The sequence below is a fragment of the Vombatus ursinus genome, unplaced genomic scaffold (assembly GCF_900497805.2).
Source record: "Vombatus ursinus unplaced genomic scaffold, bare-nosed wombat genome assembly UNPS02009573.1, whole genome shotgun sequence".
Lineage (NCBI taxonomy): Eukaryota > Metazoa > Chordata > Mammalia > Diprotodontia > Vombatidae > Vombatus > Vombatus ursinus.
In genome coordinates this window covers 1,614,608-1,638,430 of record NW_020949351.1, presented here as the reverse complement: position 1 = coordinate 1,638,430, position 23,823 = coordinate 1,614,608, and the positions used below count along the sequence as shown (strand labels likewise).

Below are 23,823 nucleotides of genomic sequence, written 5' to 3'. Positions count from 1 at the left end.
GTGAAAAAATGGCAAGGTTCGCAGCTGAGAGAGTGAGGGGAGGAAGGAAAACGGAAGGTTTGAGGAGGGATAAAAAGATCTGAAAGAGCTACTAGGGCAAGCATGCTAGTGAGTCCACTGCTGAGTCATTTCAGTCATGTCAAACTCTTTGTCAACACATTTAGGGATTTCGTGGCAAAGATACTGGAGTGGTTTGCCATTTCCTTCTCCAGTTCTACAGATAAGGAATTGAGGCAAACAAACAACTTGCCCGGGATCACACAGCTAGTAAGTGTGTGAGTACGGATGGAACTCAGGTCTTCTTGACTCCAGGCCCAGCATTCTATCCAATGTACCACCTAGCTGCCCTAGGGAATCCATTAGGGAGATGTAAAAGGATTGCCTTGTTGCAGTGAAAGCCTGGTTGTGTTTATTGTAACACAGCTGTAGAGATCTAGTCAGCATACTTGTGTGATTTTTCTCCAACTTCATTCAGCAGCATATAAATAGAACTGAAGGCAGGGGATGGTGGGAATAATCCAAGACTGAAGTTTAGCAGGACAAGATCAGTGATAGCATAAGGAGTAAAGGAACTTGAGAGAAGAGGACAGTGTAGAATCAAACTGATTCACCAAGAAGTCAAAATGGGGAAAGATGGAGAGTGCAGACTATGCAGGGATGATGGCCTGGGAAAGAACTCGAGGAAAGAGATTAGAGGTTTTAGTGAGGACAGGAAACAGGGTTTGGAGTTGCAAAGCAGAGGGAGAGGTAGAATGATCAGAATCAGATAAAAGAATTTCAGAGTTTATGAACATGTGAGTGATGGCAAGATCAAAGGTATGACCATTTCTATTGGTAGCTGTAAGTGGGGGTGGGGGAGAATAGTTCATAGGAAATGATTAAATCAAAGAACTGGGAAATTAAGGTGTTTGAGGGAGTATATATGCTGAAGTCTACTAGTATAAGAACAAGAGTTGAAAAAGAGACAAAGACTGGGAACCAGGTATTAAACTCATTAAAAAAGAAAGAAGAGTGTCCTGGAGGTCTGTAGACAACTGCTATCAGAATCTTGATTGGGTGGATTGAATATGGATTGACTGAACCTCAAAGGAAGAGAGGGTACTGAGGGATGGTGTTAGAGGGACAGCCTGAAAGTGGCAATGAGGAATAATCTAACTCCCTTATCATGACCAATGAGTCAAAAGTATGAGTGAAAGTGCAACCAGTGCTCAAAAGCTGTCATCAGGAGGAAGTCAGGTCTCAGTGAATACAAGAAGATGGAAGGAATAATGAAAGAAAAGATTTAAGATAAAATCTAGTTTGTCACCTATGAAGCAGGCATTATAGAGAGCACAGTGAAAGGGTTGGATAGCTTTAGAAGAGGAGGTTTAGGGGTTGGTTGATGGGGGAAAGAAATAAGCGAGTAGTTGGAGGGGGGTAAAGGTAGAGACTAGAGCTTGAAAGTTTCTGATACTAGAACTTCCATAACAGATCAATTTTCACATCTGAATACAATTACAAAATGGACTAATCATGTAAATATGTCTAATGAAAAAGCCAATTAATCTCTCTTGCCAAAATTCTCAAACAAATATACATAGCTAAAATGCAGAACAATTCTCTGTATTTATGAGGTTTACAATACAAACACACTTGTTATTGACTGAAATAGTCATAGCATAACCTGAAAATCACAACAAGAGACAAAAGACTTCCAATTCTACATAGGGGGTTTTGGTTTGCTCCTGGTAGCTTACATAAGATCAAACAGGATAATGTGTGTAAAGCACTTTGCAACAGCCTTAAAGTGCTATATAAATGTGAGCTATTATTTTTATTAAGGAAAAGGAAGACAATAATGAATTAGAACATTTCTGAGAGGAAGGATTAGGGTTATAGCCAGATAGGGAATAATCATTCCACTCCTGAGCATATGTACACAGCCCCAGGACAAAGAAAGTTCTCTATTTTAGGATTTTTCCCAATGAAAAGGTTACTTGTGACCCTTGCAAGGCAGGGTGGGGAGGACAGCTGAAACATAATTCCTCATGACTTACTTAATGGAATCATAGATTCTCAGAGTAGGAAAGGATTTCAGAGGTCATGCAGTCCAACCGAGCCCTCTAAAATATCTTTAATGAGTGATCATTCATCCTCTACTTAAAGAAAGGGTTCTTAGCTTAGGGACAGTGAGCTTAAGAAAAATTATAACTATATCTCAATGTAATTGGCTTTTTTTGTAATTTTACATATTTTATTTTATTCATTTAAAAACATTATTCTCAGAAGAGGTCCATAGGCTTCACCAGACTGCCCAAGGGATACATGACATACAAAAAGATTAAGAACCCTTGGCTTAAAGACTGCCAGTGCCAGAGAGTGTGTTACCTCCCAAGGTAGTCTGTTCCACTTTTAGACAGCTCTGTTATGAACATATTCTTGTATCAAGCTAAAAATCTGCTTCTCTGAACATTCTAATCATTGCTCCCAGTTCTGACCTCTGGGATTCATTAGGAGAGCAATAAGTATTTTTTAAGGTCAATAAACATTTATTAAGTGTCTAGGACGTGCCAGGTACTATACTAAGCACTAGAGATACAAAGAAAGGCAAAAGATAGTCTCTCTAGGAGTTCACAGTCTAATGGGGGAGATAATATGCAAACAACTTTGTATAAACAAGCTATATATAGAATAAATTGGAAATAATCAACAGAAGGAAGGCACTAGAAACAAATAGAACTTTTCTACATGACAGCCCTTCAAGTATTCGAAGACAACTATCTTGTCCTCACCAAGGCTTCTCTTCTCTAAGCTAAACCCTGTAATACTTTCAACCGACCCTTCTACTAAATGGCTTTGAATAACCTTATCATCGTTAAGGTTTGAATACTGGGGGTAGGCAGACTGTTGCATAAGGAAGACATAGCTGTCTATGATGGTTAATTATTCCCTTAGACTATCTAAAGAACACCTATACTTCCTCTGACTATACTGATGAGCACTGGTAAGGCAAAGGAGATTCTGCCCCTTGTTTTGTCTGTGATAGAACAAGGGCGGTTGTTGAGAAAGTGAAGTAGAGAGGAAATAGAAGAGAAAGACTGGAGAAAAGAACACAGATCAGTCAAAAGCTCATAGTATCTGAATGTGGCTCCTTGGGACTGATGTCCTTTTCAGAGTGAGTGATAGAAAGTGTATCTGGGTACCTATCCATGAAGTCAGCTCCAAGCTGGGTGAGCAGCTTGGTGGTTCTAGGACCATGTAGAAGCAAGCAATCCCTTCCAATGTGGTTGGCCAGGGAAATGTGGGATCTTGGTCCTATGCCAGTGTCCACGTAATGGGTATCTATATCCAGACCTTTGGTGATAGAACAGTGAAGACCACATATGTATGTGTATCTGTGTGTGTGTGTATACATACACATATCAGTTTTTTAGTAATATATATGTAAATCTATATACATACATACATACATACATACGTACATACACACATGAACATGATCGTCACTACTATTTTCATTTATATATATTCATCAACATACTATATATAATATGTATACTTGCATTGCCATATACAGATAAATATATGCACAGATATAGATGTATCTATGTATCTGTGTCTATCTATGTATATGTGTCTATGTATGTGTACATGAGACACAACTTTAATCCTCCAGAAATCTCTCCTAGAAAAATAGAGAATATTGGGAAGAAGCCATCAGACCCAAGGTCTAAATGTGATGGTAATTAGTGCCATGTGGGGAGGTGTTTGTGTTCAGTGTCACACTTAAACTGGACCTAGAAATGAACATGATAGCAGAGTGCTAGGACGTGCTTATGTACACTGTTCTACTAATACAGCCTAAGTCATAAACATATCAGTGGGAGTTTATTAGCTATGGGACTTAGGAGGACTTTTCTTTTTTGCCCTAATGAAAAATCTCTTTATCAGCTAATTTTAAGAAAACTGAACTTGTCCATATTTTTATTAAAGCCATTTGTTCATGCCTTTTATTATTTTTTAAACTGTATCTTACTTTCATTGAAATCTTTTGTCTTTGTTTCCTACCTTCCTTCCTCCTTCCCTTCCCAGAAGCATTCCTTGCAATACAGATTTTTTTTAAAAAGGAGAAAAAAAAAACAGTTCAGAAAACCAAAACACCAACAATGCATAAATATGTGGGCATATCCACAGATTCTACTCCCCCACCCCCAGTAAGGAATGGACAAAAACTCATTTTCTAAACCCACCTCTGGGGCCAAGCTTGTTCATTTTAAAATCGCAGTGTTCAATTTCTTTTTCTTACTTCCCTCCTGCCTTCCCCTTTACATGGTTATACTCATAATATGTTATATGTTATTTTCCTGGCTCTGTTTACTTCCAGAGTATCTGGAACTTGGGGTAGATTTTTGGGAGGAACACATGGATGATCCTGTGTGGTTGCCCCCAAGTACGAAGCATAGATGTTACTATTTCTGTTCATCTTTGGAAGACTTAGTTCTTATTTCCAATATGTTAATTTTTAAAGACTGAATATTTAAGAGGCTTAATCAAAAGAAGGAAAATCCAGGGGGGGAAACTAAAATTCTAAATCCTTTGGCACACCTGACTGAATATTATCAAATCAACTCTAAATGTTTCTGGCACCAGAGAAATGGTACAAAATTGCCTGAGGAATCCAAAGGCACTCTTGAAGATGTCAGAACACACAGATTAAGAAAAAAAGTAAGCTTTACTAATAACCTAAATTCTCCTCATCCCATTGATGTGTTCCCTCCATAGAAACTGAAATTTGGGTTCATGAAACAAGTTCCCTTCTTAAACACAAATACATTCTAAGTGACCTTGATAAAACTTTGTAGGACCTTCTAAAAGGAAATATATTCAACCCACAAGAAAGTGGTCTTATGCTCCAAATACGTGTTTTGAGGAGTTCTGCCTTGTGTTTCAGGAAGAAATAGAATTTGAAATCCTATCCCTAATAAATGCCTAAATAAGGAGAGAGCCTTGGGGCTTGCCAGGCCAACACAGGTTTTTGTATTGTTCCAACAAAGTAACCTGCCTTGATGCACTACAAGTGAAGATGAAGACATTTTCCTGGTTCACTACTTCATGCTGAGATGATAAGTAAATAGAGATGGGAAAGCACTCAGCATTATAGAGATCTGTGACTTGCTTTTAAAATAAAACCTATTCCTTCTAAAGTAAAGAGAGAATTCACATTCTTATAGGGTTTGGTGGTTATAAACAGTAAATTGTATAACACCTTAGTTAAGGTAACATATCCTTTGCGGCATCTTGCAACAGAGCGTTTAGAAGCCTTTCCTTTCCATCATCCTCCCTTTTGGAGAAACAAGATGCACATCAAATTCCGTTAAAGGAGCAAAGCCTTCCCTCTCTGTCCCCACCCTCTACTCCCTTATTCTCTTCTCTTCAAATACCAAAACATTTTCAACTGGCTTAGGAAAATCCCTCACAAAATGCAGATACCACAAGCAGTTACATTTATCTAAATGTAATTTAGAAAGGTTTTAGGGCCAAAAGACTTGTATATGCCCTGTGATTGCAGAATAAAATTACTACTTCTATTCACAGAGATAACCAGCTTTTAAAAAAAGGTCGCAAGGCAAAAAAAAAAAAAGAGAGAGAGAGATAACATCTACACACTGTAGGAATTAAATACTCAAGTTGTTAAGCCCAAGTAAGAATGTTGTAATAAGATAATAAAATGTAGGGAGACCTTTTTTTGTTCACGTTTAAATTTAACAAACTGAAATTTAATGAACATGTATTGAGAAGCAGCTAGCTGGTGCAGTGGATAGAGCCCTAAGCCTGAAGTCAGGAAAATCCGAGTTCAAATCCAGCCTCAGACATTTAGTAACTGTGTGTCCCTGGGCAAGTCACTTAACCTCAGTTTTCTCAACTATAAAATGGGGAGAACAACTGCACTTACCTCTCAGGATTGTAGAGTGGATAAAATGAGATTGTATTTGTTCTTATTTGCAGTTAGCATAGTGCCTGGCATATACTGGTGCTGTATCAAAGCTTATTCCTTCCTCTTGCCCTATTGAACACTAACTGTGTAAAGTTATCAGTCCTAAATGCTATCAACATCAGATTCCCTAAAGTATATAACTAATCCACTGTGCATCTCCTAAAGTAGGTGACACCTGCTGTCAATGATGGGGGCCAGCCCACATGATAATTAGTTTGCCTAGGTTTTCTTTGCTTTCTTAGAAGTTTAAATCCTCTCTCTTATTTGTAAACCTTCCAGGGACACACTTAACTCTCCCGGCTGGAGATCGATACCGAGGAATCAGAATGACAACAAACAGGTCTATAACCTGATCTTAATTTGTCTGCCCTACTCTGCTCACTGCTACATACTAAAGGTAGCTATATCAAGGACAGCAAATCAGAACTACTCATCTTTTCTTCTTTAAGGGAAGCTGCATAGCAAGAACTCTATTTTATTTAAAACAGGTATAATTACAGAGGCTGGCATCCCTAAAATAGGAAGAAAAAAATAAGTGACAATGTTATCCACCAGAATGTATGTTGCCTAATGTGTTCCTATAATTTAAGCCTATTTACAGTTTCTTCCTTTGTTTTCTTTCTAACAACAGCTGACCCTTTAACATTTCTGTGATTTAATTTCTTCTTAATTGTTTGAAAACAGAGAATGTCAAGGAACAACAACATTCACCACCCTAAACAACAACAAACATGTTAAATGACAAGTACATGAACAACTTAGAAGAAGAGGGTGAAAAATCTGGGTTAATTTGATTAACACTACCAAGGATTAAATGATACTTTTATCTTCTGTGATGGAGAAATTTTATAAAATTTTTTGTTTTTCTACCAATGGTCAGTGATGGGTATGTAAAGAAAGATGGGATGTCAAACATTTCTGAAAGCTCAGTCTGGCAAAGTACAACAGGTGCAAATTACTCACTGATGGGGTACCAAGGATCCCCTAATAGGATTTATAACAATAGATATGGCCATAATAATACTAACAGCATTTATATAGCACTTTAAGGTTTGCAAAGCACTTTGCAAATGTTATCTTATTTTATCCTCACAGCAACTTTGGTAAGTAGATGCTATTCCCATTTTACAGATGAGGAAACTAAGGCTGACAGAAGTTGTGTCTTGCCTGGTCAGGGTCAAACAGCCAGTAAGTGTCTGAGGGCAAATTTGCTTGCTGGTCTTCCTGACTCTGGGTCCAATCCTCTAGTCATTAAACCACCTAGATGCCCCATTTTACAGATAAGGAAACTGAGGCTGAGAGCGGTTAAGTGCCTTGTTTAGGGTGACAAAGCTAAGTAAGACTAAATTTGTACTCAGGTCCTTCTGACTCCAAGCCTAACATTCTATCTGTTACATGAAGCCACATGCCTGGATCCAACAACTTTTAGTTATCAAAGCCATGCCTCAGAAATGAAGCCAACAATATAGCTGATTTAGGAACCAAAGGCTTACATCTGAACACTAACTAGATATACAAGCTTATCTGATTATTTTTAAATTGAATTTATATATAATATGTAAAATATATGCTATAATAAAATAATTTAATATTTATTATTAATTTAATCTAATTAATCCACACATAAGTACAGAAGGAGAGAGACACAGCCAAACAAAAGTTCGCATGAAAAAGATTTGGCAGTTTCAGTAGAATATGAGTCAATAATGTTACATTATAGCCAAAAAAGCTAATGATATCTTAAGACTGCATTATTATAAATGTAGTGCCCAGAATGAGAGATGAGTCTTTTAAGGACTATAATCAGAATTTCTGATTTCTGACCATGTCATGCCCCTATTTAATAAACTCCAATGATTCCCTTTTGGCTTTATGATAAAATATAAAAGCCTCTGTATGGCATTTAAAGCCCTTCATAACCAGGCTTCCGCCTAACTTTATAATCTCATTATACATCAATCTCCTTCCTACACTTTATGGTCCAGCCTAATCCATCTTCTTGCTGTTTCTCACAAATACATTCCATCTCCCACCTCCACTGCAAAAGTACTGTGTGGCCACAGGCCTGGAACACAATCCTTCCTCCCTCAAAATCTGGTTCCATTGCTGTCTTCTTTATGAAGTTTCTCCTGATTTCCCCAGTTGCTAATGCTCCCCTTAATTATTTTATATTTCTTTAGTCTCTATTTTATGTACTGTATACATGTCATCTCTCCCAGTAGAATATAAGTTTCTTGAGGAAAGAGTCTCTTTCATTTTTGCCTTTGTATCACCAGAGCCTGGCAAAGTGCCTGGTACATAGTAGGCAACTGATTGACTGACATTTAGCCTGGAAAAGAGAAGACTTGGAAGGTAATGAGGTTGGTCTTCAAGCATTTTAAGGGCTATCATATGGAAAAGTGATTTGTTTTGCTTTGCTCAAGGTACGTGAGCAGAGTAGGGGCAGTGGGACGAAACTGCAACGGAACAGCTTTCAACTCAATAGGAAGAAAAACTTCCTAATGATTAGAGCTGTCCACAAGTGGAATGAGTTCCAATGGGTTCCCAATCATTGGAAATCTCAATAACAATAGCTGTAAAAATTTATTCTAGTGCTTTATGTTTGTGAAGCACTTTACATATATTTTCTAATTTGATCCTTACAACTTTGTGAGATAGATGCTATTAATATCTACATTTTACAGATGAGGAAACTGAGGCTTGGAGAGGTTCAGTGATTCTTCCAGAATCACACAGTTAGTAAGTGAGGCAGGAACACAGGCTGGAGAGCCGTGTATCAGGAATGTCCTAGAGTGGATGCCTGTTCAAGGACATGTTGGACTAGATGAACTCTGAGCTCTCTTTCAAGTCTGAGATCTGATGATCCTACACACACACACACACACACACACACACACACACACACACACAAATACAGGCTTCTTGCTAAACTATGTGAAAAGTAGCCAGAGTTAAGGTTAGTTCAATGGAACAGATCCACATATACCTGTCTCCATTATTAATTTTCATTTCAAGATCTCTAGTCTACAGAATATTTTTTTTACCTATGTCCAATTAAGTGCTAAAAGTAAGAAGCAGATTCCCTTGCTTGTAACTTATTTTGACTTTCTGATGGACTACATATCATTGCAGCTAAATGGCACAATGGACACACCACCAGATCCAGAGTTAAGAAGACCTAAGTTCAAATTTGATCTCAGAAACTTACTAGCTTTCTGACTGAGCAAATCATTTAACTGTCTAAGTTTCTTCGTCTGTAAAATGGAGATAATAATAGCATCTACCTCCTAGAGCTATTGTGAAGACAAAGTAAGATATTTATAAAGCACTCTGTAACCTTTAAAGCTCCATATAAATGCTAGCTATTATCATTATTATTATTATTATCATCATTATTAGAAGGAGGAAGACGAAGATGAAGAGGAAAAAGAGAAGTGGGGAAGACATGAGAGCATTTCACCTTATATTGAACATTGTAGGTAATAAAGTAAAGTTCAATTTTGCCACATTTGGTAGGATTCATAAATTTTTTTTATCAATTTTAAGGTAATTCTGAAAAGACATAAATATTATTTTAAGATATAATTAAGACAGTAAAAGAAGTCTAAGTTGATGGGCCTGTTTATAGGATTTGAATTCTTTCATAAGTCAGTAATATGAATCTAGGCTAAGTACAGAGAGGTCATTTAGACCAAAAGTTAACCTTTTAAAAACAAAAACAAAAGAAACAAGCGGCCAGACAGCTCGTAGTATGTTAGCAGTATCTGGAATCAGACCTCATAACTATCTAATGCCTCATTTTACCTAAAGTACATTCTGGAGGACCTCTAGGCCATGTGACCAACAAGATGGAGAACTAGACTTTTTTTCTGATCCTCACAACCTCTCAAGACTCTCTAAAATAGGAATTAAAGACAAAAGATATAGGATTTTCAGCTGCCTCTATTGTTAAGAGCACCAAGAACTCTAATGAGGTAAAAACCCAAGGCATGCATACAGAGAAAGCTGGTCTCCAACCCTTACCTTGCTCACTCAGCACCCACAATCAACTATGGCAAGGCTGCACAAGCCAAACACAAACTTACCACAGAATTCAATTCCATTCCCTCCCCTCCATCCCTGCTTATACTTTATTCTCCCAGTGCCTCAAAAAACAAAACACAGAAGCTTGCTCCAGCCAGGAATACAGTACTTAGACAGAGAACTAAGGAAAAGAGGGAACTAAGGCAGAATGCCAGAGTTCATGTGGATCCACCAGGCATGCTTAAAGCAAAGGGTCCCATAGTCAACTAAGGCTGGTTCTGCCCAACCTCCCTACCTCTCCCACCCCATGCCCACCCTCAGAAGTCACTTGGGACAGAGACCAAGGCCTATGAATCAGGAACTGCCCAGTAGGAGGAGTCTGAGATAGTCCCCAGAAAAACCACCATCAAAGGAGAAGAAAGTGCACAATATGGGGATACAAGGAAAAAGGGTTGAAATTATCAAATATCTGAGGAGGAAGAAAAGTCAGTTAAAGACTTTGAACATTAATGGATAAACTGACTATGAAGATATTATAACAGAAGGAATTATGGCCTCCAAATCAGCTAAACTAGTATGGACATCAATGAAGAAATATTCCAAGACAAAGAAAAATGAATGAATACCTGAAAAGGCAGAGGACCCTGTGGGTTCCCAAAAAGAGCATACAACCATTAAAGGATGTTTCTGAATTGTTCAAAAGAGAAATAAGAATTAGTAAAACAGAATTTATGGCCTGCAGAATAAAAGCAACTGACAAAACAAAATTTAAATATCATGGTGGCAGTGTCACCAAAGAAAAAAAAGAGGGAATTATTGATTGGAATACAAATATAAAAAAGTAAAGGACAATCTGGAAGAAGTAAAAAAGCAATAATGTTAAAATAAAACAATCTCCCTAAAAGGAAAACATTTAGATCTCAAAGACAGGCTGTGAAGTAACAACTTAAGAATCACAGATCTCTCAGAAGAATATGACACATTAAAAAAAACCTAAACACCACAATTCAAGAAATAATACAAGAAAATTGCCCAGAGATTCTCAACACAGAAAACAAAATGCCCCTCAAAAAATCCATAGATGACCTCCAGAAAAACAAAACAAAAATGAAACCAAGACAAATAGTGGTTAAATTTAACGGTTCTGATGACAAACACCAAATTCTGCAAGTGAAGAGGATAAAGATCTTCAAATATAAAGGAAAAAGAAATTCAAACAACACAAGACTATTCTACATCCACCAGATATGGCAAGAGTGAATGAAACAATATGTTCCAAAGAGAAACAAAGTTCAAGAGGCAACACAGCAAACCTGAATCTAGCCATTAATTTAAAAAGCTAGATGTTCAATAAAGTACATTCTGGAATAGTGATTGGATTAAAAAAAAATGACTGTAGTCATATGGGGCAAGGTGTACTGGCCAGGGTTTCAAATTTTTAGGTATGCTAGAATGGTCCAAATTTTGATCCAGCTTACACTCTTATCAGTGATCTGATAAAGGGCAATGTTGTTTTAGGGCAAGACAGAAGACTATGAAGAATTATGGGAGATTCCATGACCCATAAGGGGAAAATGGAGGCTTCTCTGTTGCCAGGGATTGGGTTGATCCTCGAGTATCAGAGCAACAGGAAGTGAGGGCAGTAGTGTAACTAAGGAAACCAGACAGAGATCAAGCCAGGGATCTGCATCAATCTCATTTCTCTCCCAATTTTTCCTCTACTTCTTTCAGTTGATTTTCAAAATCCTTTTTGAGCTTTTCCATGGTCTGAGACCAATTCATATTTTTCTTGAAGGCTTTGGAGGTAGGAGCTTTGACTTTGTTGTTTTCTTCTGAGTTTGTGTTTTGATCTTCCTTGTCACCAAAGTAAGTTTCTATAGTCAGAGTTTTTTCCACTGTTTGCTCATTTCCCCAAACTATTACTTGACTTTTAACTGTTTGTTAAAGTAGTAGGGTTCTGCTTCCAGGGTGGAAGGTACACTGTCCCAAGCTTTAGGGGTTTTGTGTAGCTATTTTTAGAGATACTGCTAGGGACCTGTAAGTTTTAAATTCTTCCAAGGTGGTATAATCTAAGGAGAGGTGTTTAATACTCTCCTGGCCTGTGAGTGACCACAAGCATCCTTTTGTGCCCTGGAACTGTGAGGAGGGTTTCCTCTCCACTACTGCCACAAGCTCTGCTATGCTAGTGCTCCTCCTCGCCCTGAGAATGCCATCCAGGACTGCAACTTGGATTCAACAACAGAGTCCTGCTTCAGCGCTAGGAAAAAGACCCTTGTAATCTCTTCTGACCAGTTGCTCAAGCTTTTACCGTGTATAGGCTTAGAGCTCTGGAAGCAGCCACTGCCACTGCTGATTCAATCACTCCCAAGGCCTGCTCCTGGTTTTCTGGGGTCAGGGCTATGCTGGTGCTCTCACCCAGGTGCGACAGACCTTTCTTGTTGACCTTCTAAGTTGTCTTTGGCGTCTATGGGTTGAAAGGTCTGGAAACCATCACTGTTGCCAGTGATTCAGTCACCCAGAGGCCTGCTCTGAGTTTGGTAGGGCCAGGTCTACACCTATGCTGGACTATGCTTCTCTTTCACCCTAGTGCAACAGTCTCTTCCTGCCAAAGTCCTACATTGTCTTGGGCTGCAAATTTGTTTCACTCTCTTTTTGTGGGTTTTGCTGCTCTAGAATTTGTTTAGAGTCATTTTTAATGGAGAGGTTTGGGGGAGAGCTCAGGCAAGTTCCTTCCTTTATTCTGCCATCTTGGCTCCGCCCCAAGCCAGGAGATCTAAATGAAGAATCAGGGATATCCAGGATGGCACAGAGGTGGGTTGGGAGGTAGACAAAACAGCATATACAGCAGATGCTATTTCCTGGGCTCAGAAGTTTTCTTTTAGGCTTTTCTTTCAACTTGTTAATATTTTTCCCTTCTTGGTTCTTAAAGTTCTTAAGGGGGATGGACTGCTTAGGCAGATGAATTATGATGGAAGAAGATGAGAGATGATTTACATCAGAATCCAACTGAGGACTAGATCATTTTCTGTCTTTCCCTGAAGCAAGTCACACTGAATGCAGCTTCACCACCGCAAAAGATGGAAAGAAGAAACACCATGGACCTATGAATAAGAGGAGAAAAATGGGGAGCAGGGGAAAGCCCATTATAATCCATCAGCTGAGAGGATGATATAGGCACCAACCCTTCTGTAGAAAAAGACTAACAGTTCCTGATTATTCACCCCCACCCCCACCTGTTCTCTGATGACATATCATCATAGTGCCATTCTAGGGGAGTAAAGGGCCAGATGTGGTTGTCTAATCAGGCCAGATTTATCTGCACATTTAACTATTCCACCAGTCCCCTAGTGAACTAGATAGCTGCCTGGCTATTAGGCATCCAGAAAAAAATGTTTGAGGCCTGGCTAGGATGACTGTTTATCAATTATCCAATAAATATTTATTGAGCTAATCTGATGCCAAGGTACCATGCTAGGTATTTATAGTCTCCCTATCAGTTTAAAAGGACTGCTGCTAGACAACTATTGCCCATAGTCAGACCTGATATATAATTCCAGCCATCAGATAATTCAACACACAATCACTAAAGTTTTAAAATAAAGTGAGAATCAAGTTTGAAAGTTTTTTCTGGGGGTAATATGTAATAATCAAGCCAGGGATATTTGAACTCTAGGTGTTTATAGCACTATTTCATTAAAGTGACTATTTTCAAATAGAATTTGATACAACCCCCCAACTAAAAGAAAATCAGATTAATCTGATGAAAATCAGATTAATAACACCCAAGGTGGCATTTAACCCAAAGACTGATAGATGCATAGACAACTGAATATGATGAAATTAAACGTGAATCCAGTTACGGTTAACTGGAGGCAGAAAGGACAGAAAACACTAAGTAAAATCAATCCTCAATTTACTCTAATTGAATTTGATAGTCATTAGTTTCTAACACTATTCAAGGAAGAATCACTCCAGTACTCCATTTAGCAAGGGAACTATGAGTTACACAAAATTAGTCAATGAAACTGAGGAAGTATGAATGTGCGGTGCTAACTACAAAGGCAATTAAACTATTTCATACAAAACATGAAAACAAAAGTATCTAAATTGCATTCAAAAAGAGTTCAATTTGCATCTAAATTTACCCACCCCAGAGATTCCAAGTTACTAATATCCAAGAGTCCTGGAAGTCATTCTCATCTGAGTAATGAACAGCATCTTCTTTTACCCCACTCATGGATGTAGAATTAGAGTGCTGCCATATGTAACATGGTCTGACAAAGAAAAGCATTTAAGTTTGAGCCTCTAGTTGCATACATCCAGCCTCTAACAGGGATGCTTCCTTTAGTCAGGTACTTTATTCTTTTTGTCAATCAAATTGAGAACTGGGAAAGACCTTAGCTTCAAAAAGGCCAAGGTCTCCCACTGCATCCAGGGCCATCTCCAGTCATCCTGATCTATAGCTTGTCACTGGACCCAGATAGCTCTGGAGGAGAAAGTGAGGCTGGTGATTTACACAGCTGTTCCTCATTTAAATCCACTTCACTTGCAAGTCATGACATCACCTTCCTGATGTCATAGTCCTTTTCAAGAACAAAGGACAAACAACAATAGCATCAAAGATGTTAGCACTACGCATCTGAGTGAGAAAGAAATGAAATGACCAAAATCCAGTGACAGTTAGCTTAATTGGATAGTCATTGACTGCTGAAATAAGAAGACTAGGGGTTTTTAGTAGAAAGGAATATGGACAGAGATATGCTGATTGTTTAATAATTACCTCTCCAAAAAAAAACCCAACAAATTGTCACACCTTTAAGTTTAATCTTCAATGTTAACATTTTCTCCACCGTTTTCTTAAGTCTAGATTAACAGAACAAAAGATCAAACCCTAATTTGTAGCTTTTGCTCCTTTCTGAGGTGCAAATGCTCATGCTGAAACTTTAACAACTGGTTCTCAAGACCTGACTCCAGGGAATTCATATAATAAGGATATTTCTTGTTATGGATAAATTCAGTATAAACACATTTAACAGCTTTTATACAGGAAGAATATAGAGGATAAAGAAGGAACTCCAGGGCTAAGAAGACCCAAGTTTAAATTCCTCCTCTGACACATATTGGCCATGCAAATTACTCAAGCCATTGGAGAGTTCCCAAGAATTTCTCACTACTCTAAGCAACTCACTACAATCTTAATTTGTGAGAAGGTGCCAACCTCTGTTGAGAGAGAGAGAGGTAGGGAGGGAGAGGAAGAGAGAGCGAGAGAGAGAGAGATAGAGAGGGAGAAAGTTTCTTTACTTAGGAATTTCCTATACAATGAAATCATATGTCCAGTTCCTATCCCTATGGTGTAGGAAATCACACATACTATCTGCAGCCTAGCCATCATATGTTCTCTGGTTCCTACACTGCTTAACTCCTTTGCTAGGGTCAATCCCTTTAAAGATGGTTGCTTTAACAGAGGCAAGATTCTGCCATTTCATTTTTAGGATTACGTTACTAAGTATAATCGGGTAGTGATACAAATCATACTTAAATTATATTTAAAGTTATGTTATTATACTTAAATTCAATTATATACTTATTATTAATTTCATCATCAAACGTTTAATTTCATCATCTTCAATTGTCTATCATCTGGAGGTCTTTAGGTTCAAAGTCACACTGGGTGTTATTACTCTGATTTCCATCAGATTAATCTGATTTCCTTGTAGTTTTGGGAGTATCAAGTTTTGTTTGAAAATAAAGTCTTCTTAATAACACAGTGCTATAACTACTTAGAGATTATACTTAAAATAAATAAAGCACTCGAGAAGAAAGTCAAAACTTAGTCTCAGTGTCCTAGAAGGTTTTGTGGGTGAAGGTGACTTTTAAAGAGACAGTACAGCTTTATTACTATCATACTTATCTGTTCTTTAAGGCTTACAAAGTGCTTTCTTTTCAACTGCTCTGTGAGATAGTTTGTGACAGCATAACTAGGTGACACAGTTGCACTAGAGTGCTGAACTTGGAAGTCAGGAAGACTTGAGTTCAACTCCTGTTTCAGACACAAGTTATGTGACCTTGAACAAGTCACTTAAATCTCTTTCGCACCATCAATTAGCATTTATTAAATGTCTCCTACATAGCAGGCACTGCACTAAGCTTTAGGGATACAAAGAAAGGCAAAAAATAGTCCCTGCTCTAAAGGAGCTCAATAATAGAACCTACCTTGTTGGACTGTTGTGAGGATCAAAAGACCTAACAAGGCTAAAGCCCTTTGCAAAACCTTAAGTGCTAGTTAATATTATTGTTATGGTGAAAATAGTATCATTCTAGTTTTTTATGACTCAGAGGCTCAAGCGAGTTGTTTAAGGTCACAAAGATACTAAGTGGTAGAACTGGGATCATATCTAGTGTTTCCTGGCTCTAAATTCAGCTCTCTGGTCATTATTTCACTAAATTTACCGAAATGTTGCAAAAAGAAGTCCTTCTAGAGATAAAAACAACTAGGCCATAGACCTCATGAAAACCTTTTCCTCATCAAAACTTTCCAACCCTTGGGGGCAGCCAGGTGGCGCAGTGGATAGAGAATTGGCCCTGGATTCAGGAGGACCTGCGTTCATATCCGACCTCGGACACATAACACTAGCTGTGTGACCTTGGGCAAGTCACTTAATCCCATTGCCTAGCTAAAAAAAAAATTCCAACTCAGCCCATTTTTTTTTACATAGAAAGAAGATTCTATAATTTTAGTTAAAAAGAAAATAGAATGCAATGTTCTTACACTGAAGTGCATATGTTATATAAGTGTACAGTAAATGTATAAGCATTTATTAAGCATATAATCACGTATTTAGAGCTAGAAGAATCTTAGAAGTCATTTAGTCCAAAGGTGTCAAATATCCAGTCCACAGTCACGAGTGAGAGCAGCCTGAACCAGATTAAAATGTAATTGGGAAATTTTTACTGAGACAAATAAAAAATACAATATAAATATGTTAAGTTGTGGTTTTCTAAGTCAATATGCTGCCTGTAAGGATCCATTTCTATTTGAGTTTGACAGCACTAAATTCCAACCCCTTCCTTTCATCAAAGAGGTTCTGTGATTGGGCAGAGCATGGTAAAGTGGTGGAACCAAGGAATTCTAACACCAATCTTGTGTTCTTTCCACCAGAGCACGTTGTCTCTTTATGTAACAGGCACTGTGCTCAGTATTGGAGGTACAATGACAAAACAAAATAATCCCTGCCTCTAAGGGGCTCATTCACACTCTATCTGTGAAAACAATATGTATACATAGAAGTGAATATAAAATAAATATTCAAATATATCTGTGATCTCCTACTTTCCAAAGATGTAGCCCACAACCCATCCATTCCTGCCCAAACCGTGTGTGACTCTTGTTCATATACTCCCATAAGTTCATTACAAGGGGTCCCCCCAACAGGCAGGAAGCATATAGGTCTTCTTCGCTGTCTCCTGTCATTGCAGAGGTACTGGTGAAAAAATATGACTGTATTTTCCTGCCCTGACCTTGCCATGCCCCTGCCCCCAAGGTTGTATCTGGTTTGCATGCTTTTTATGTACAATTATATTTGCCTGTTGTTGCCCCTATTAGAATATAAGCTTCTTGGGAGCAGGTACAGCTTTGCTTTTGTCTTTTTTATTCCTGGATCCTAGTACAGTGTCTGGGACAGAGTAAGTACTTTAAAATGCTTGTTGATTGATCCACTTTCTATCCCTTGCCCCCAATAAGTGACTATTTCTTATCATGCATTTCCTCAATGACATCTTTTATGCCCATTCTTCCAGATTCCTCACTGGCTACATGTTGCATCCTATTCATACCTACCCATTCCTCTCCACTTGTCCCTGAGAGTCATTTTTAATTTTTCAGAGAGATTGTTTATTCCATGTCTTACTGCCATAATGATGGCATTAAAAGGTTGTTTCTATGGGAAACTAAATATAAAGTAAATACAACGTAATTTTGGAGTAGGGGACACTAGCAACTTTTCCCTCCTTATATTTAGTTACTGTATTTTTAGCAGCTCAAGACTAAGCAAAACTCTCTGCAGAACTGTATAACAAATGGAAAATTTGAAGACAGTCAAGATGGCTGCACCCCACTGAGATGGATTAGAGCTAAGTCTCTCATGTAAAAAAGATGGGCAATACACAGATTGCCCGACAAACAGATTGGATCCCATGGGATTATGAAGGACCAATCAGGAGACCAAAAACTCAAAAGACTGTTCTAGTTGAACAGAGATAGAGACAGCACAGGATCAGCAATTTGACCAATTAGTGGTTCTGCTCTCTTATCATGGAAAGTGAAGAAAAACACATCCAAATGTGAATTATGTAAATACCTGTTTCTGAAACTGTTAAGACCAAAACATTTCTGAAAATAAGCCTTCCTTTTTCTCCCTTATAATGGAATCATGAAATCATAACATGGAAGAAATTTTTAAAGTTTTCTTTTTCATTCTTTACTTTCTAGTACCATTTTCACATCAAACTTACCAAGAGGAAAGGGAATATGAATCAATATATCAATCAACAATTCAGCATCTCATGTGCTAGGCAGTGTAGAGAGTTGTAAGACTACAAAACACAAAGTTAGCAGACCTAGGTTGGAACTCTGGTTCTGCTTCTCACTAGCCCTGTGATTGGTACTCCCTCTAAGCCTCAATTTCCTCGTATATAAAAGGGGGGTAATTGTGCTTGTATGACTCTTCACAGTTTCGATAGGAGAAAATAACTTTGTAAGTATTAAAGAACTATATAAAGGTGAGTTCTTGCGATGATAATCTCCTCCAGATTCCATAATCTCCTGTAATAATCTATTCCAAAATTTTTGACTCTTGCTATCAGAAACTTTTCCTTTTAGCCATCCTCACTGGGGTGCAACCATATTGCTTACCTTTAGAGAGAGCTACGTTCCTTTCTTTTGGGCAAGATAGAGTCATCCCATAAGATCAAGCATAGAAATTCCTCCACTCCTTCACCTTCTTAGAGTTTCTCGCCTCCTCCTTCCTTTTCCACCAGGGAGGTGGTAAGGAATGGAGGGAGGAACAACAGAACCTTATCCCTCACAGACTTATCCCTCACAAACCTTTCCTCATCCTATAATTTTTTTTCAATCCTGCATTCCCTTCATATTACAGGTTAATAAGCTCCTTTGTTCTCATTCTCTCCTTAATAGACAGTTGGTCACCAGCCTCCAGGTGAAAACCTTATGTGGACTTGAAAACAGTTATTAAATAGCTTCTTAGCCTTCACCTTTCCAGGATAACTAATTCCAGTTTTTTTATCCTTTCCTCATAGGTCTCTATTTTTCAATCCTTTAATCACTTTTGTGGTGTTCCCACTCCCCCCACTTCTGAACCAATAAATTAATAAAACTAGGATATGTTTTTTTTTTAAATATATAACAATTAGCTAATTTGAAAAGAAAGAGGAAAACCAAATTACCAATATCAAAAATGGAAAAGGAAAATTCAAAGCAAGAGAAAAGTAAGGGAATATGCATTTACATAGCACCTAGTATGAGCCAGGCACTGTGCTAAATGCTTTACAAATATTATTTCATTTGCTTCTCAAAACAACCCTGGGAGATAGGTGCTTTTATTATCCCCATTTTATAATTGTTTAGGGTGACATAATTATTAAGGTTCTGAGGTCACATTTGAACTCAGATCTCTTCCTGACTCCAGGCCCAGAACTCTATTCACTGTACCCTGTAGCTGCCTCCCAAATGAAGAATAAAATGAAGAAATAAAGGAGACAATTAGAAACTGTGCTGCCCAATTATATGCCAACAAAACTGACAACTTAAATGAAATAAATGAAAATTTACAAAAATACAAAATATTCAAATTAACATAATAAGTAATAAAGAATTTTTCAGGGAGAAATTGAGCAAGCCATTAAGTGACCTTCCAAAGGAGGGATGGGGGGCAAAAACTCCAGAACCCGATGGATTCACACGTGAATTGTATCAAACATTCAAAGAACATTTAATTTTAATACTGCATAAACTATTTGTAATAATAGCAAAATAAGTGATCCTACAAAATTCCTTCTATCAAACAGATATGGTCTTGAGACCTAAACCCAGAGAGTCAAAACAGAAAAAGAGAACTACAGACCAGTATCCCCAGTGAACGTTAATACGAAAAATTTTATATAAAATACTAGCAAAGAAGCTAAAACAACCTATCACAAAATTAAACACTATGACCAAATTGGATTTGCACCAGGAATGCAGAGTTGAGTAACTATTAGGAAAACTAGAAGCTTAACCAGTCATATTAATTATGAAATCAACAAAAACATATGATTATATCAATACATGCAGAAAAATTTTCTGACAAACTAGAACACCCATTTTTGTTAAAAACACTAGAAAATATAGGAATAAATGTACCTTTTGTCAAAATGACAAATAGTATATATCTAAAAATCAAGCCATCATTATATATAACTGAGATAAAATAGAATCCTTTCCAATAAAATCAAGGATGAAATAAGCATGTTCATTATCATCACTCCTATTTAATATAGTACTAGAAATTTTGGCAATATAAAAAAATACAAGAAACAGAAATTGAGAGAATAAAAAAAAGATGAAAAAGGAAAAAAATATCATTTTTTTGCAAACTATATGATGATGATGTTCTTAAAGAACCCTAATGCATCAATGAAACTTGCAGGATATAAAATAAATCCACAGAAATCATCAGCATTTGTATAAATATTAATTGCTGATGAGTAGGTTAAGACCATATAATAAAAATAGAAATTTTATGTAAAATAATTTATGTATTCGATGTCGTAACAATCAAAGTACCAAAAGATTACTTATAGAAGTAGAAAAAATAATAACAAAATTCACATACAGGCAAAAAAGGTCATGAATCTCAAAAAAAAAATGAAAATAAGTGAGAACAAAGGCTAACAGCACCAGACTTCAAAGTATACTACAAAGTATAATTCTCAAAACAACTTGGTATTGGTTAAATAGATCTATCAATGGAACAGATTAAGTATAGAACATACAGAAGGAAATATATCTAGTCCCTAAGTATTAAAAAAACACAAAAAAAACATATCCTGGGTTGTGGACTCGCTACTGCTGGAAAAACTGGATGGTAATATGAAAAAATTAAATTTAAACCAAAACCTCATACCTTAAACCAAAAAAAAAAAGTTGCAAACAGGTATGTGACTTTGACAGAGACTGCAACAGTAACAAATTAGAAAAACATAGGGAAAAACTACTTATCAGATCTGGGGGGGGGGGGGGCGGAATTCATGACAAAGAATCCAGAGAATCACAGAAGATAAAATGAATCATTTTGATTAAATAAGATTAAAGGGGCAGCTAGGTGGTGCAGTGGAAAAGAGTGCTAATTCTGGAGTCATTAAGACTCATCTTCCTGAGTTGAAATCTGGCCTCAGATATTTACTAGCTGTGTGACCCTAGGCAAGTCACTCAACCCTGTTTGCCTCAGCTTCCCCATCTGTAAAATGAACTGGAGAAGGAAATGGCAAACCACTCCAGTATCTTTGCCAAGAAACCCCCAAATGATGTCAAAAACAGTTGAACACGACTGAAACAACTGAACAACAAAAAAAATCATCATCATCATTATTATTTTTACGATAAAATGGAAACAATTAACTGGGGGGAAAATCTTTGCAATAAGTTTTTGGGATAAAAGTCTTATTTCCAAGATATATAAGGAATTGATTCAAACTTGTAAGAATAAGAGCCATTCTCCAACTGACATATGGTCTAATGATACGAACAGGCTATTTTCAAGGGAACTAACAGACTGTATATAAATACATTAAAAAAATGCTCCAAATTACTGGAGAAATATAAATTAAAGCAACTCTGAGATTCCATGTCACACTCATCAGCTTGTCAGAGATGACAAAAAAGGAAAAAGACAAATGTTGGAGGGCTGTGGGAAAACAGGTACATTGATGGACTGTTGGTAGACCTGTGAATAGACAAAACTACTCTGGAAAGTAAATTGAAATTATACAAAAATAACCAAACAATGCATGTCCTTTGACCTAAATATAGCTCTGGTAGACTTATACTCCACAGTGTTCAAAGAAATAGAAAAAAAATCTTATATGTACAAAAATATTTATAGCAACTCTTTTTGTGGTAGCAAAAAACCTGGAAACTAAGGGGAGGCCAATCAATTGTTGAATGGCTAAATAAACAGTAGTATATAAAAGTGATGGATATGCTATAAGAAATGAGGAAATAGAGAATTTCAAAAAGACATGGAAAGACTTGTATGAACTGATATGGACTGAAGTAGAACAAGAACAAATTATTCTGTAAAATCAAAACTATGAAAATGAACAATTTTAAAACTTTTATAAACAGATGAAGAGTGAAGTGAGCAGAACCAGGAAAACAATTTATACAGTAATAACATCACACCAAAAACAAACAACTTTGAAAGCTGGAAGAACTATGATAAATAAGTCTGTTCCCCTTATCTGACATTTACAATAACCATCCATCACTCCAAAGGGCCAACACAACTCTCATTCATCTATGTTTGGGAAGTTCCAGTATCTCATTCTAATAGAATGTAAACTCCCTAAGGACAGAAATGGTTTGACATTTTTACTTTGTCTTACCAGTGTTTAGTACAGTGCCCAGCAGGCATGGAGTTAACTGTTGACAATATTTCATCACAAACACATGATCTACCACCTGATGAGAGGTAACAGACATATTCAGGGTGTAAGACTTTAAAAAAAAAAAAACAGAGCCGAGGCAAAAATTTATTTTGCTTGACTATGCCTATTATAAGGAATTTGTTTTCTTTTGTTTTTTTGAGACTGGGGGGAGGGGTGCTATGGATGTGGAATGGTGCATGCACTTTCATATGAGGTCACTATATTCTTAGTTTTGCTTGTTTTACTTTGTTCTAAAAGACTGCTCACAAACAAAAAAAAATTGGGTGTAATCTGTAAATGTTTGTAATGTCAAAACAAAACTTTTTAAAGCACCTCTTCTCTGCTCCTTTAGTTAGTAGAATTATAAAATCATACATCTGGAAAGAATCTTGGAGGGTATCCAGCTAAACATCTCATTTAACTGATAAGGAAACTGAAGTCCAAAGAAGTTGTGACTTGTTCATGGGAAACCAACTAGATGCAAGTTAGTGACAGGGTTAGCACTCAAATTCCGACCTCCTAACTCCTAGTTCAGTGACCTTTTTGTATTATATTGACAGACGAGGACCAATGAACTTCTGTCATTTAAAACTTTTAATTAATTCTCCCCTTGATTCTAACACATGAATGTACCTTCCCCTACCTCCATCTACACAAACTAGTGACTAACTAGTATGTCTCTACTAATGACAGAATGCCAGGGAATTAATAGATCTCTTTTTATAACTTTATTTCAACTCTCATTCAACTGTGTTTGAAGTTCTAGTATCTTACTCTAATAGAATGTAAGCTCCTTTGAGGAAAAAAACTGTTTGTTTGTTTGTTTGTTTTTTCTTTTTCACACCTGTGTCTACTACAGTGTTCAGCACTTAGCAACTATTCATTGAATTAACAATAATTGCTATTCACAAAAAACAGTTATATTCTAAACAACCATAATGCGAGCAAAGGAGAAAAGTTAGCAAAACATAAAAACAACCTAGATTTTGGCCAACTGCAAGATGATTGTTTGGAAAATAATATATACTCTGGAAATATGGGAAGCATATTTTCTCTCTCTCTCTCTCTCTCTCTCTCTCTCTCTCTCTCTCTCTCTCTCTTTCTCTCTCTCTCTCTCTCTCTCT

General features: G+C 37.1%; 1 protein-coding gene across 9 annotated transcripts in view; it reads right to left on the bottom strand.

The window, feature by feature from the left end:
• The window catches only part of LDLRAD4 (low density lipoprotein receptor class A domain containing 4), a 589,056-nt gene that overhangs the window by 157,096 nt on the left and 408,137 nt on the right, over positions 1-23,823 (bottom strand). The gene's annotated exons all lie outside the window — the stretch shown is intronic.